The sequence below is a fragment of the Arctopsyche grandis genome, chromosome 2 (genome assembly GCF_051622035.1).
Source record: "Arctopsyche grandis isolate Sample6627 chromosome 2, ASM5162203v2, whole genome shotgun sequence".
Classification (NCBI taxonomy): Eukaryota; Metazoa; Arthropoda; class Insecta; order Trichoptera; family Hydropsychidae; genus Arctopsyche; species Arctopsyche grandis.
Genome location: NC_135356.1, coordinates 21,737,492 through 21,751,844, shown reverse-complemented (window position 1 = coordinate 21,751,844; position 14,353 = coordinate 21,737,492).

Sequence of the window (14,353 nt, the reverse complement as noted above, 5' to 3'; positions counted from 1 at the left end):
TAATCTGTTTACCTATTGTATAGTCACGTATTCGCATATGTCTTCCCACAGTATGGGTCAGTTCTGCGAAGGGATTAATAGCGGTCATTGTTTAGCCTATATGCACTTAGAGTCTAGATATAATCCTTGAAACCAATTATCCCGGTCGCACGGTATGCTATCGCCTCTAAGTGCAAGCACTTAGTTAATCCGTTAACAGATAATCCTTGAACGGTCACACAGTCTCTGGGATTCTATTCGCTTAATCCGCGGTGTACATACGTAGCAATATTATAGTCGAACCGATCTAGCATGTGATTCGATCAGCCGTTTGGGAGATAATTGAATTCAAAAACTTAAAAATAGGACACCTATAAGGGGAGGTACCATTTCCGGTCAAATTTACGTCGTATCGATAAGAATTTCAGTAATCGATACTAAGTTTCAGTTCGATAGGACTAAAGGTGTTCAAAAAATCCCCAAAATACACATACACACACACACACACATTTTTTCTAGATCATGAAAACGTGATCAGTAATCGATTCTGAGTTTGAATCAGTCAAAATCTCGAGTTCGAATTTTCGCATGATCCCAAAACTGCATATATCGTTACTACGTAAATAGGTCAAGTTAGAATATCACATAAAGCAACGGAAAGCTATGAACATAGTTAGTCACTTTTCGACGTTAATATTGTTTTTTACACTCGCAAAACTATCAAAATAGTGTTTATTTGAGATAATGTGAAAAAAGTGACTGTTGTAATAGTTCAACTATGTAACCTGTGAAGATAATTAGGCGCATCTGATAGCCAACTGTCATCATGTTGATCTGACAGATGAATCCGATGTAAATTTTCATGATTTCGCTAATAATTAAATTCCTCTAACATCATGAGATACAAACATCAACATGTGTGTAATTATCTTGACAACGTGTATCAGTTTATATACATATGTAAGCTGTTATATTGTATTCTGTGTCACTGTACTGAAGGTGAACCTTTCAGTTTGAAGATAAGATTGAACTAAACTGGCATCTCGTGATTTTGTATCCATGTGTATTGATACTTCATACAAATCTCAAACGATACCTAGTTATTTAAATGTGTGGGAACTTTTGAGGCACAACGTGACAAGAATCGAAAAACTGGAACAGTTCATCACTTTGAATTATTGGAGTACTATTTTCATAGGCTTCGTGCAAAATTGATATTAGTACACATGTACATATCATATATTGCAATGCCTTGTCTTATTTTCGAATGAAATTTACATGCTCTAATATTTCATGGTGTCTCGAAAAATAATTGTCACACACGACCAGGTGAGCGTGTGCTGTCACTTGCCATTCTGGCCGCTCTCTGTCATTTATATCCACCATCCCACCTTCCATTTACTTTACCCCCTGCTGGACCAGGTAGTGTTTGGTTTGAGGTAGTAGAAGGCGAAGGAGATGGTTAAGAGTGGCGTATTTATACACTTTATGGCACGACTTTTTTCCTGTTTTGGATTGAAAAAAACGTGCCGAGAATAATGCGAACATTTCTCGCTGTCGTCAAGCACCCTTTACTCTTTATATTAAAGGATGAAAACCACCCCCATTCTCTCACTCTCTGCCTCTACCTCTATTTCTCTCTCTCGTGTCTCAACAATTAAGCAATTGAGCTTTTTTTGAGGTAGCTAACAGCTCGAAGTTTTGATCGTCCATTATCCATGCTGAATTTTACAATATCCGGTTAGTCACGTAAAACTCTCTGTGTTTCGCAAAATTTAAAATACATATAAACAGTGGGCTTTCATTTTTGATAAATAAATCGGACGTATTTAATTTTGATGTGCTAAAATTTGTCTACGAAAATTATGACTAAAATTCACTAGAAAAAACGATTAAGAACTGTCATATTTTTTCGTATAAAAATACAATCAACTGTTTAGTTTTAATCGATGAATTGGGAAGAGGAACATTTACATACATATGACGGAACTGCTATAGCAAATTCCGTACTGGAATAATTAATTAGTATGTGTTGCCGCACAGTATTTTCAACTCACTAAGACGTATTGGTTGAAGATTTCAAAAATAATTCGAATGTCACATTTACACCTTATGGTTTATTGGGTCGAAACTGAAGAGTCGGAGAATGTGAGTCGGAGAAATTACTGTTACATTTTTTTTATAAACTGTCTACAGGGGCTTATCCCAAGTCGTATGGATTTTATGCAGCTCACCTCGCTGTAATTCAAAAAGATATCACCACTAAAGCTCATCTTAGATCAATTCCAATGGAGAGCGAGACTAACTTTGTAAGCTTTTTTAAGTCAATCTAATATATAATTTCGAAACAGACATTTATTTAAGGTTTAACGTAAAGTGAAATGCATGTATGTATGTAAGGTTTGGGTGGTAGAATCCGTGAAATTATCGAAAAAATCTAATTTTCCATGTCGACGATATCAATATCGATTCCATTTTTCATTTCGATTCAGATTTAGATTCCGATTTCAGTTCCGATTCCCAGTTCCAATTTTATTTACGATTACGGATTACCTTTTCAGTTCCCGATCCGGATTCTTTTTTCATTTTCGGATCTTTATGGCTTTTTCAGTTCCTGTTCTGAATTTTTTATTCAGTTCCATATCCGGATTCCTGTTTCAGATCCGGTTGCGGATTCTTTTTTCAGTTCCAGATCCGGGTTCCTGTTTCAGTTCTGGATCCGGATTCCTTTTTTAGGTTTCTATGCCAGATTCTTTAGTCAGTTCCATATCCGAATTCCTTTTTCAGTTCCGGTTCCGGACTATTTTGTCATTTCCGGATATGGATGGCTTTTTCAGTTCCTGTTCTGAACTCTTTATTCAGTTTCGTATCCAGATTCCTGTTTCCGTTCCGGTTCCTGATTCCTTTCACAGTTCCTGCTCTGAATTCCTTTTCAGTTCCAGATCCGGATCCCTGTTTCAATTCCGGATCCGGATTCCTGTTCCGGATTATTTATTCAGTACGTCAACCGATTTGATTTCGTACTTTTCATTACCTATTTAATTGTGCCAGCTTAATCAAAATTCGGGTAAACCGTGGTCCGTCAAATCGAAGTTTTGTCGTATTTTCACTTTAGCACGTTGACATTCAATATCGATTCAGAGGGTTTTGCAGGGGTCTGTGCTACCCTTGGATAAAAATACCCCACTGTCCCCCGTTTGCCCACATCAACAACCTTTCAAATTTAATGAGACTTCATTTGATCGGAGGTCACAATACTTCTCTCACCTTCCTCTCTTGCCACGACAATCGCAAACACCCCGAGTTTGGGAATTGAAAGGGAGGAAAGAAAGATATTATTTCTTTTTCAACGTCGATCCTTCGTTAAGAATCGAAACATGGTCCAGATGATACGCGTCGACCGTATCCTTATTATGGAAAGCATTAGCTTCATAATGTGATATCTACATATAGCTATAGCCTAGTTGATATAAACGTACAATACTCAAAAAAATATATAACAATATGTAGATGTTCAAAAAGTTCTTTGGAAATTGATTATTATTTGTAAATAAAATTCTATATTAACAATCTTTTTGAATTGCAGCCCTTCGATTCAGGGGTTAACAGGTACACCCAATGCACTTAACAGGTAAACCCAATGCCTAGCCAATTACAAACATCGATATACAATTATATTTATACAGTATCATAGAGACATCTATAGACAAATTGGATAATTTTACAGAGTGGGTAGCATATTTTTATTTTCTATATATTCAAATTTGCGAGAGACAGACTAGGTTGCCAAATTTGATGGAACCGTTTCAATAATGGAATCAGATTAATTGGCAATTTCTGATCGACCTGAAGTTGAATACATATGTATATCCAAGGTCTGGCCAGTAACACATATGAGCCAGGGAATGAACCCGTGACCCCTCAGTTGAAAACAATACACGCTTGGCTCTATGGTATGAGTTATCGAAGGGTTCGGGTACCTTAAGATAGTATACCAAATTTGGTGATCCTAAAACTAATCCCGCATACCGTATGTAAATTCGAATGTAATCAAATTTTTTATTATCAATGTATTATTTAAAAATCGTTTAATAATTAAAAAATTGAATGTATGAAAGACCACGCGTTTTTTTTTTTTACATGTACATACACTCGCTTTTACAGATCGCTCCAAAGCGACGAGTGTACTAATAAATATACAATACAATGAATACAACCAATACAAATATTTATACATTGCGAATGCATACAACAATCATCAACAGTGACATCTATGCATACATTTTTACAGCATTTTTATTATAAAAACTAGCTGAACCTTGCATGCGTTGCAATGCCACAATAACGCATGCAATTCCCGTTCCCGTTCCTTTTCCCGTTCTCGTTCCCGTTTTCGTTCCGGTTCCCGTTCCCGTTCCTATTTTTCGGAACAACGCAGGCAGCGAACAACCTGGTCGCGACGCGAAAACATTTGAAATTATAGCGAATGACACTCATTCCCGTTTTTCCCGTTTCCTTTCCCGTTTTTTCCCGTTTTTTTTTTCACAGTAATCTTCCCGGATATGCATACAATAAATCCTGAAAGTTCCATCGTAATCGCTTCAGTGGCGTTGGAGCCTATTCGAGACACACACACACACAAAGACATTCATTTTTATATAATATAGATATGTGTGAGCCTCAAGACGCTAAATAACTTGAGATTTGCAAGGGTGATTGGAAAGGAAGTGCCAATTTACAGAAACAGTTTCAATTAAAATCAGAAAAATTGGCAAACTATGAAAGGAAACGATCGACCTGGAGTCACAAACCAATGAATGGCCAACAGCTACTAGTGGGAATCGAACCGTGACCACTCCACTCGAAAGCATAATATTCTAACCACTAGTCCACGCTGCCGGTTATATAGAAGTATTACTAGTATACGCTGCATTATAGGAGTGTAAACTTTTAAGTCGTAAACGTAATAAAATGTAGACTGTATTCGGCATAGTACAAAAATTTATGTGCTGCAGTTTGAATACATCTACTTTTAGTGTAAGCCCTTTTAATTTAGATTCACGCAAACACGGGGTTTCCGTTTTAAAACTTGGCAACGCACTTTTGCATTGAAATTTTTCCACAAAAATGGCACAAAGACCTACTACAACGTTCGTTAATTATGCGAAGCGAAATACATACTCCACTTCGTGCTCAAAACTTCGAGCACCACTCGTGGCGCTTCAGACTCTAACACAACGTTCAACTACAAAATCAAGTACTCTCCTCTCTACAAACTCCCTATTTCCCTCTGTCTATCTCTCTCTAGCGCACAGCATACCAACTGTTGAATTATCAAATCAACATTCGTACCGTCAAAATGTTCGGTTGGCTGACCACTCTCAATGCTTTCATCTTGCAACCCAAGAAAAAATTCGCATGTGACCAACCCATGACTTTATCTACTTATTTAAGAAATATAAGATGTATAAAAAACAAAATTCGATAATGACGCACGCGTACAAGTTCACACATACTGGATGTGATAGCAATTTCAATACCAGTTTGAGCGCTAAGATAGGGAAACTCACACAAGTTCTCCTTCCGGTTTACGAATTCTGACCAAAACCTTATCAGCTCTAAGTTAGTACATAAAGAAAACAAATATTGTATATTCAGCTTGATACGTTCAGTGGTGTAGAAAAAATCGTGTGGTCACAACATTTTTGACATTTCTAGGAGGAAAATATCCCACTTTTGGTTTATTAAATTATTTTTTTATTTTATTTTCATCACATTGAAACAAGGATAATACATGAATTGTCTCCTGAAGAGCATGCAAATATAAAGGGTTGAAAAAAATAGTGGAAGAAAAATCTATTAAGCATTAAAAACTTCTAGATATGAAATTTCAGTTCAATGCACTGAAAGATTCCACAAATATCAAATAAATTTAATAAAAAAACAAATGAATATTTACTATTAAATTCACCTGTTTATATTACAAATACTGAGGGAATCCGGATAAAACAACTAGTATATTATACATATATTCAATAGTTACAAGAAAAGTAATATGTATAACTGATAATTACCAAAAAAAGAGCGGAGACTAATCTATCTATACTAAGTTTAAACCACTGAATTCGAATATGATGATGATTTTTGTTGGTTCATGATCGTTTACGAGATAAGAGCGTTTAAAAAAATGCGCAATATTAACAGTTATTTTGGCTTTTGCGGTCTTTAACTCAAAATCTAATATTTTGTGATTAAAGTATTGGAATGACATTCAGATGTTTTTCCTATTGACAGTGATATTTTATGGCAGTAAAATACTTAATTAATTGTCTAGCGAATTTTAAAAATCAAAAATATATATTTTTTTACGGATTTTTTCTCCACGTTTATAAGAATTTTTTTATATCTCAATATTTTTTTTATCTAAACGTACTAACTCGAGTGGTAATTTCGATAGAAATACTTGCGTTGTGTACACATTTGTTTCGCTGATAGCATTGGTGCAAACGAGATGGCATGTAGTCCGACCGCTGTACTCTGTGAGGTGGACTACATGTCATCTCCTAGATTTTGGGTAAAAGTCGGAATTCTCGACAGGGTGGACCCTCTAGGCTCGGAAACGAGGCTCGGTCGACTCGCTCCTTCCTATCATTGGTTGCTCTTTGCGAGTATTCTAAGTATTGCCGTGCCCTGAATTAACTCGACTTTTACCTGATGAAATACTTCGATATATACTACATATAATTTCGGACGGATGGGCAGCGTACGGAAATGTTCCACATATTGCGAATGGAATATACACGCATTCGTTTGTGGTTCAATACAAATTCATCTAAATATGAATCAAGAGGGGCACGCGTTGTGCCAAATTGACGCCTCATCTTTCTTTTCACATATTTTCCACTATCATTTGGATAACCAAAAAAATTATAAAAGCTTTTACCGGAATTCGTACGTCGGAGTATTTCATCAGTTAATTCAGTTAATTCAATCAAGTTAATTCAGGGCATGGAAATACTGGAGTACTCACAAAGACAAACCAATGACAGGGAGGAGCGGGTCGACCAAGCCTCGCTTCCGAGCCTAGAGGGTCCGCCCTGTCAAGAATTCCGACTTTTACCAGATTTTGAGTTAAAGACTGCAAAAGCCAAAAAACTGCAAAAACTGCGTGTTTTTTTTAACACTCATATCTCGTAAACGATCACGAACCAACAAAAATCATTATCATATTCGAATTCAGTGGGTCAAACTTAGTAAAGATTGATTAGTCTGCGCTCTGGTAACTCAAAAACGTGATATTTTGTTATCAGTGGATCAATAGCTTTGTATTAAAATAGACCTTTCACGTACGTTGAACGGATTTGAACCATCAAAACAGTTCCAATTAGACGAGCCGCATGACCGGCTCAACAGTACTACCTCGGGCACGGACAGTGTATAGCGAGGGCTAAGCATTATCCTGTCCGTTCCGGTTCGGAGACGGGGTACCAGAGATTTCAATCAATCCATCATCAGTAGCGGTCATTTGTCCGGTCGGTCTTCAATTACCGGCCAAACAATGTCGATTTGATTAGACCACAGGTAATCATGAAGATCCGCCATGTTTGCCACCATCCATCTATTAGCGGCGAGCCTCCGACGTACTCGTTTCGTCAATAAACCGACATGTTCGCATACCTGCCAATTATCCCCCAATTATATCGTATTATATACATAGGTATGTATATGAATATGTATTTAGCGACGATGTGTTTTCTAGCTTTTACGATGCGATTTCCGAAGTTTGCAGCTATTTAATGCATACCCTCATCAAATTTAACGATGCTCTTCCAATTCATCGTTTAAGGGGGGGGGGGGGTATTCTAGTCTAGAGGCATGAATTTTAGGTATTTTTTCAGGTGCAATAAAAAAAACCAAAAGTAATTTTAGTAGCCATTATTTTACCAAATATTTATTAATGTTTGAAGAATACAAAGAAAAAAAATCAAAGGAAAACATTCCAAATTCAAAAATTTACAGGCTGATGAAGTGAGGGGTCTCGAAAAAATGGTGCGCTCTGGTTGACACGATTCCAACCCTCCTAGTATTCCAAAATCAAAAAAGCAAATTAATTCTTAATCCAAACACATGCTGCTATGGTATGAACTACGGAAAAGTCAAACAAAAGTTTTTTCCCAAAATAGCGGCTGTTTGAAATAAAAAGTCTATTTTTTACCAGTTTTTTTGACTTTTCCGAATTTTTTAAAAATATTAAAAATTAGAATTTTGTCATAGTTCTAGTTCATGCGATAGAGGAATGTATAGAGAAGGCTCACACCAAATTTCAAGTAAATTGGTTTAGTAGAACTTCATATATCATGTCAACCGTCTCGAAAAAAGTAGTTTCGAGAAAAACGCGTTTAAAGTTTCGGGTTAACTTACGTGCTAGTCAGATGCCACGTCACTAAAGCAGCTATATCTCCGAAAATAATTTGAATTTTGAAAAATCCTCTTAAGGACATATTCTCAAAGCTTTGAAAATATGAAAGAAAAAAAAATCGATTTCTTCAAATTTCTAGACTAGAATACCCCCTTAAGCCATTGAAATGCATGTGGCTTTTTATTTCAGCGGTTCCCAACCTTTTTTCACTCGCGTACCACCTGGGAGTACATTGCGCTAAATTGTACCACCATATAAAAATGATTGTATTTCATGAAATTTGTTTTTGCAAGTGTAATTATGTATATATGTATGTAGTACTAGTGTTGTTCCCGATGAAATATCATCCCGTGGGTTGCGGAATATTAAGTTATTAAATAAAAGGAAATGTTTAGTTAGAAATAATTTAGTTACAAATTCAATTTAACTCTGTGAGCATTCCCAAAGTCGAGAATAGTTTCAATGTGTCGAATAGTCGGATTATTTATTTGTCAAATCTATGTATTCAGCGTTCATACTCGATGTGCACTAGAATCCCACTATCCTGCGGCTTTTTGATATTCATAATAATGACCTGTCTGTCGAAATGGACCTTATTGATTACAATGAAGCTGTGGCTTTGGACAGAACAATACACGATTTGGAAAGCACACGAGAGAAATTTCCCGAAATGCTCGATAGCATATTTTATTTTCATTATAATTTTCATATACATATATTATTTTCAATAGATTTATGCCAAAATACTGTGATTAATGCATACAATTTGAAAATAAAATATATTATGATCAAAACATTCATCAAAACGAGACACATAATATGAAATGAAGTGAGATTCTCGGAACGTTTATGAATAGATTTCATTAATTCCAGAACACAAAGTTTAAATTCAATACAATGTGAAAAATATTTATTATGGCAACCAAATTTTTGCTCAGTACCTTTTAAATGAAATGATCAGTGACTTTATTCACCCTAGTGATGTGCCCGTTGATATTTCAAACAACCTGAATATTGCCCTTTCTTTTAAGGTAAGAGATGTCTTGCCAATTATCAGAATTAGGGTGTAAAATCTAATTGATGGAGCTCGCCGAACAAAGGCCAACATTCACAAGTGACTTTAATTCTAATTTCTAATGTGAAATAAAACAAAAATTTTGTTAAAATGATTTATTGTTTGTGTTCAAATGCCGATTTCTAATACAAGTTCGAGTCCATTGTTTCACTTTTTTGGTGTTAATTACAAGGTTTATAGTAGTTTTTATGAGTTACATCTGAATAACATCTGCACTACAGAAATAATTTCGTATATATTCTTTTCAATCGAGGTCAACCCAGGACCTTAACCCGGGGACCTCTCGGTGACTAGCATTAACACAACCACCGAGCTATACTTGAACAAATGTATTGTCATAGATGTCGCCTTGGGGCAACCTGTCACTACACCTATGGTAGAAAATATGTCTCATAAATAAATAAATATAATAATAAAAATTTTCATTCGCATCGAAAGGTTAGAAGTCAATCTAAAATTTCCATTTTTCAGTATTATATCGTCCGATCTTACTCAGTCATATCATATTTTTTATAAAAATGATTCAACGATTTCAAGCTAATTGTGAAAATTGTAGAAATCAAAAAAATCATTTCAATTTTCATATTTTCCGGTGCACTCTGCGTACATTGAAAATTTACGATGGCTTAAAAATTGTGTGTACGTGCGGCGACTTTGAACCGGTTGACGAGTGGCTAGCCCGCTCTAATTTCAACCGGTTGCCGATACACCGGTTGAATAATGTATCCAATCGGTCCGTTGCGATTTTACACCGGTAAAATCGTCAATATCAAAAGCGACAATTCTGCTGGGATCAACCGCTTTTTAATGACGAACCTAATGGACTGCATCTCCTCTATACATTGCATACATACATGCATTATATATTATATGTACAACATGATAAAAGTTTACATTCTTTATTACATCCAATAATATACATATATATATAAAGATTTGAGATAGAAAAAAAACAGGTCTAATGTTTAAGAAAAATCCGATGGTACATAGTAATGATAAAAAAAAGTTTTTTATATACCTCTTCTTTAATTTGTATATAAAATTATTATTTTGAATAAAAATACCAATAATTTTATTTTACTACCGCCATCTATGTATGTTTAAAACTAAAAACTGGATAAAAGTCAGGCACTTTTCAGAAATTAAAATTTCAAACGCGTCTAAAACAATATTTTTTTCTCCATCGTAATAGCAGAGGATACATTTACTTATATTGATGACCAAAATGAGCAATATGGCAAAGTATGAAAACGATCGGATAAGAGGCAAATTTTTTCCTGAATTGTAATCGTAAGTGAAGTATAAAAGAGATATGTAAAAAAACGAACGAGATGTATGTATGTATGTTTGTATATGCGAGTGCGTGGAGAAGTATGGAGTTTTCAATTTTAGAATACCAAGAGTATACGTTATACATAGGGATATGGTGTGACGACCGATTGTGTTGAGGACACGTGGGGAAGCGGGGTAACGGGGAAGTGGGGGTTTTGAGCGTCTGACATGTGGTCCTGATATTAAGCACCTGACTTGTAACGGGTGACGTCAGTGTCAAATGTGCCTAAGCATGCGCGGGAGCATACATACATCCACGAAGACACGCGCACACACATATTCATTCATCATTTTGTTGCGGGCGTACGGGTAGCGTTTAATGAGCACTCGACTTTTTACTATTAATACGCACGCACGCCTATAAATTACCTTACACTTTTATATATAACATGTAATTTTATTTTGATTCGTGTATTGATTCATTTCCGGAGAAAACCGTTGAAATCCACGCGCACAACACTAGTACATAATAATAGATTCTGAATGAAGATAACGCTATTTGAAACGTATACACCGGTAATTATTGATACGTGAAACTTTCTTTACCGTCTCAAGTAACTACATACATATGTACATATGAACATATGTATGTATGTATGTACATAGCTACAGAAGTCAAAGTAACAGTGGAGATGTTTGAAGAATGTTCGGCGGAAGTGAGAAAATATTTACTCTCTCCGTGTAGGGTCGGTTAAGAAGAAGAGGAAGCATCTAAAAGAAGAGGGAGTAGCAGAGAATATGTTAAAAAGTGCAGTGCTGTATGCAGACAGTGCAGTTTTGAGTGCATATTTCATGAACGACTTCGCGCCAGAAGGCTGCTACCATAAAATGTCTCCTAGAAACCACATAAACAAACGTTATTTCCCGAGAAAATTCAGTGGGAAAACCACCTTCCCTTCGCTCGTCTCCTCCTGCGTTTTCCTCCAACATTATACGAATATAATATGCGATGAAAGGGATCCTTATCCACCGTGATTCACATGCAACGTTATGAAAGATTGACAACGGTACAATAAATTATCATATTAAAAATATGAATGTATGTACTATATAATACTTCTATTGAGCCGAATCTTTTCACAATTTACAATTCTGACCTAAATACCATAACCAAATAGACATCTCATTTAAAAGGTTATATTATCTTTAAAGCCGATATCATTTCAATTTCATCGTAATCCCATGTTTGCAAGTATGATGCAAGATGAAATCTTAGCACAAGTCAAGTCAGTCAAGGATGTTAGGTTTTGTTTTTCGCAATTCCCGGCATTTCCATTATCCTACTATTTTGAGGCTGCTGTGCAATGCTCTGGTGAGAAGTATCATGGAGTACGCATCTATGATCTGGAGTCCTTTAGCCAAAAGTCAGTCTATTGAGCTTGAGTTAATCCAAATACGCTTTCTCCGGCTTTTTTATGAGCAGTATGGGACTTACCCATTTTATGTCCTTCGGGATTTGTAATGGGTATGGCCGGCAATACTTCTCTTGAGCACAGGAGGAGTGTTGCCCTAATCAAGTTCTTATTTTCTACATTTATTTCGAGGTTTTGTTTCATGCCAGTCTATTCTGGCAGAAATTGGCCTTCATGCTTCTGAGAGTTTTATCTGGATCTGCAATCGTCCCTATTTCATATTTCTCAAGCAAAAACCGCGGCATATTCTAATTCTCCCATCCCTTGAGACCTCCGTTTTCTAAACTCACTGGATGGTGCCATTGACATTTTTTATATCTGTTTTCATTCGCTGCACCGCTTCCTTGGTTACGGGGGTTGCGACCAACTGGACCTAAGTTAATTGTTAACTGTTAACTTGGCTGCTTTTAAAATTTCACCATCATTATATTAATGTTAACTGTAAGAATTATTAATTACATTAAATTCGTATATTTATTTATTCATGTGTATGTATTTTTCTTCTATTATTTTCTGTTCTTAATCTGTTTAGTGCACTCGTCGCAAAATAAAATATGTATTTGACAACAGAGAGAGAACAAAAATAATTTTGTCAAAAAAGAGAACATCTTCTCTTAAAAAGAGACCTGTTGGAAACCCTAGTATATATGTACATACATATGTACATATGTATGTTGCAAATAAACATTCTCTCCATAATTACATCTTTACCTAATTTAATTCGCGATATTACATACGATTATACAAAATTAGCCCGTTTAATATTATACATAGGACGCTTTCACATATAAATAAATTCAACAGACATTTTTATTAAAACCCATTAATGATAATATATCGATAAATATAATATTATATATATGAGCCGTTATATTTGAAAGTGGCGGAAGTCCAATTTTCAGTTCCAAAACCCTTATTTCTGTTTGACATAATTCAGAAATTGTTATCACTTATTTTAATTCGATATTTCCAGAATCTCAGAAAGACGATTACACGTATTACAGGTCACCAGTATTTTTAAATATTGTTAAACGCAAAACATTATATTTAATGTTTTGCGAAATATTTCTCGAAATGAAGAAAAGTAGACTAATGCCACTTTCAAATATAAAGGCTCATATGTATGTATGTTTAAGTTCATGCGTGTACATATATACTTTACAGCTTTTAAATATTCATCTTATATCATATTCATATATGTATGTACCTGCAGCCGAACACGAGTCGACGTTAAAAATATAATAAATAATGTTCAAAGGAAATATCTTGCAATATTTCCGGGCCCCTCATCCAGAGCGCGTCGAGTCGGTTTTGCGGGATTTTCCCGGGGTGAAAACGGCCCAATAAACTTTTGTTCGACCAATTTTCAACGTTGGCGAAAATTGCGAAATAAGCTCGAGCTTCGGTCGTTGCCAGGCAAACGAAAGCTCTCTCCACGCCACTCTCCGGTACAAATTGTCAGCCGTCGATGTTTAATCTGGACCGGAAGAGCTTCAATTTCGTTTTGATTAGAGCGCGCCGCCCGCGAATTAACAACCCCGGCCAAATTGAAATTCTTCAAAATTAACGAGCGACTTGAAAAAACACCCCGGCAAAAGCGAAATTGCGGTAGCTTCCGGTCGGGTTTAACTAGCGTCGATGCACCTGAGTATTCCCAGTGCAACACTAGTGCGCCGGTTCGTAAGGGACTGCCGCCCTGGGGCAGTGCCTAGCCTGGCTCGTGTTGGCGGAACAAGACATGGAAACGATCAGGGGGAGGAAGAGGGCGAGGACCACTCTGGAGGGTAGGGGAAGCCTCGTTCGAATTCCGCGGGGAGTGCTCTTTTATCTCAGAACTCAGCGTCACTGTTCTTATTTATTTAATATATACATAAGTATCATAAAATAATACCGACATATAATATTAGTTTTACCAAATTTAATGGTTCAAATATTTTCGTAGTGAACAAACGAAATTTCATTTTTATATATGTACATACTAAACGCTATATGCTTGACATAATTTCCATTTTATATACCTATACATTGATCTTGCTTTTTTTTAACAATGTTCCCTCTCATATTGAACCTTTTCTTGCTTTAAATTTATATTGTTTGATCATTTCTCTTATTAATATGTACATACATATTTGATTT